We start from the raw sequence: 3,077 nt of genomic DNA on the forward strand, positions 1-3,077 counted from the left end.
CCTCCCTTCCCCTGACTCTTTCTCTCAACACACACACACGCACGCACGCATGCACATGCACACACACATTTAATCCCACAGGTCTTAATCCTCACCATGTCTAACATTAACCCTTGGACCCTAACCTTAGCCCTCCTCTAATTCTAACTCTAAAACCTAAGCCTAAAACCTAAGCCTTAAATAGACCTTGTCCTGAATACGGTTCAAAAAAACAATCACTGTTATTCAAATGCCAAAGAGAACATACAAGGTCAGGTTTTGACAGATTGATTTGCCACCTCAAACAGGAAAAGTGTTCCTGTAACTGTTCATATGCAGAGGCTCTTGTGGAAAGATTTGAACCTATAAAAATATAATAGCCGATACGCAAACTAGCACACAACTTGAAAATAGATAGCCTGTACTTTTTTTCCCTTTAAATTTAGAGTAGCCAATTATTTTATACCCTTTTTTTTCTCCACAATTTAGTCGTTATGCCAATTAATTCCTCCCCACACACATTTCTGTGTTGTCACTGCTGTCGCATCCTATGACTCACCTGCCACTGCCAGTGAGGAGCCCCCACCGGGAGGACGTAGAGCCTTCGTCCTACTCCTCCCGCCCAACACTCCCCGCTGACAGGTGCCGCCCCAGCCCGTAGGAGTAGGCCTACGTGCAATGACCCATATCACCCTCCCCGCCCGGCTTCCCTCCCCCCAACACAGGCCAATTGTGTTCGTGTACTGTAGACGCTCGACAAAGCCGGATGCACCACGGTGGATTTGAACCCACAACCTCTGTGGTGGTGGGCCACTGCGCCACCCGAGCGCTCTCAGATAGCCTGTACTTAACAAATAGATGAAGACTAGCCTTAATAAGATACAACCAAATGGTGAAACTTAAACAACAAATTGACTAGTGTACATTAAATACAATCTAAATTCATAACAGAATCATTACACAGGAACAACCAGTCACACTAAATTGTTATTGTGAATATTTATTGATAATAAGACCACTGATGGTGCCTTGGTCAACAGCAGATAGTAGCATGGTGTGGTTCTCGTTTGTGAGTGTCTGGTGACATCATGAGTAAGCTGGATGGTATTACAACTCAGTATTTACATTAAGTTAAGGGCAGAGAAAAAAGTGGGATAAAGTGGCAAAGGTACATTCAACAAACAAATTATCAGAGAATTCTAAGCGATCGAGGAAGCTTTTAATGATATAGCAAGTCTGAATAATAAAATGAAATAAATAAATCAGGCATCCCAGAAATCAAGACTGACTCACACATTGTCAAACAGAAACTTTCTCACAGTCAAGTTGATAGACTGAATGACTGTCACACAAGCACGCGTACGCACGCAGGTACGTACGTACGTACGTACGCGTGCACACACACACACACACACACACACACACACACACACACACACACACACACACACACACACGCACACGCGCACACGCACACGCACGCGCACACACACACACACACGCACACGCACACACACACACGCACGCACGCACACACTCACACACACACGCACACACACACGTGCGCGCATACAAAATCAGATAGAAAATCACTGGGTAAAACAATAGATTCAGTGTAAACTACTATTATATACAGTAAAAGTTATACAGTAATCTGTTGCACAGAGAAACAGATTAATAGCTCAGACACAACACTTATATCATTTAGCTTATTAGAATGAGAAACACCACATGACATAAATTACGTGTCCATTACGTATCTACAGAGATAATGATACCATTGATGCGCTTCATTTCATATTGAAGACTAAATATAAGGTCCAAATAGCTAACTAATATATTATATAACTAATCATAGGTATTGTTTGTGCAGAAAATTTGTAAAACGTAATTATTAGTAGGCTGCCCTTTCATTGCTATCGCTGGTGCCTACTTAAAGATGATTTATAACTCTGAGCCAAACCATTAATAATCAATTATAAAATGTCCTTCACCACCAGCAAATACTGTAAGATAGGAAGCAGACTGATAGAAAAATCTACTTCTCTTCAACTATAAAGTTGCGTTTTAAATATGAATTCTGATTCTGATTGAACTATAGTCACAATTTACAATAAAGTGCTTTTATTAACCTTATCATATGTAAGGGCAATTTACATGTATGTTTAAACGGTCAATGGGTTGCTATTTTAACATTTTTTGTAAACCTTGGGAGAAAATGGATGTGTATTTTAACTTTAATACGAAGAAGTAAGAGTCCAAAAGTTGCAATGGCGATTAACAAAACACCATTTGAAGAATCTACGTGTACACACGCATTTAACTGATACACTAAAAGATTCCAAATTGAGGCTTGAAGTGATACCAAAGTGGCAATCAATTTCATGCATCGCTTCACATTTTAATCTGTCACTGAATTGCTTTATGTAATTGCATATTCAGGAAAATAAATGTACATTGGCTGTAAAAATCGAAATGCTCTCTAAACATGATCACATTCCTCCCTCTGCTAACCCTGTTCTTGTAGGCTCGGTTTAGTTTTTTAATCATTCTTATTAAGTCAAAACCTAAAATTCCATCATCAATATTGATTCTCAATTTTTTTACAGATGATTTTTAGGCAGTTTTTTTTGCTTTATACAGGACAGTGCAGAGCAACAGGAATCTGGGGGCAGAAGAAGGGGACAGACATGCAACACAGATCTCGAGCAGGAATTGATCCTGGGACGTTGCCACCACGTGGTCGACGCACATCTGGTCACTATACTGACAGATTTTCGATAAAAAAAGAAAAAAATCACAACCATAGATATATATATACACCAGTGAGCAAGAGCAAAATCGAACAATTCAAATACGTTTTTCAAGCTTTAAATATGTCATATCTGTACAAGGATTATGCAGTGACCTTACTTGATGAAAGTCTGCGGAACATGCTGCACTCGTCTGTGGAGTCGAGTTGCCTCCAATCGCTGACCTAAGACCAGTGATGGTGCGCCTACTCGCGCACCAGCTCACATAAATCTGATGGGGAGTAGGCGCTTAAGAGCAACTCACACACCAAGCAGCAAGGTAAAGTATAGTTTCAAAAGCTTGGA

This window comes from Gymnoscopelus braueri (assembly GCF_963280865.1).
Source record: "Gymnoscopelus braueri genome assembly, chromosome: 18".
Classification (NCBI taxonomy): Eukaryota; Metazoa; Chordata; class Actinopteri; order Myctophiformes; family Myctophidae; genus Gymnoscopelus; species Gymnoscopelus braueri.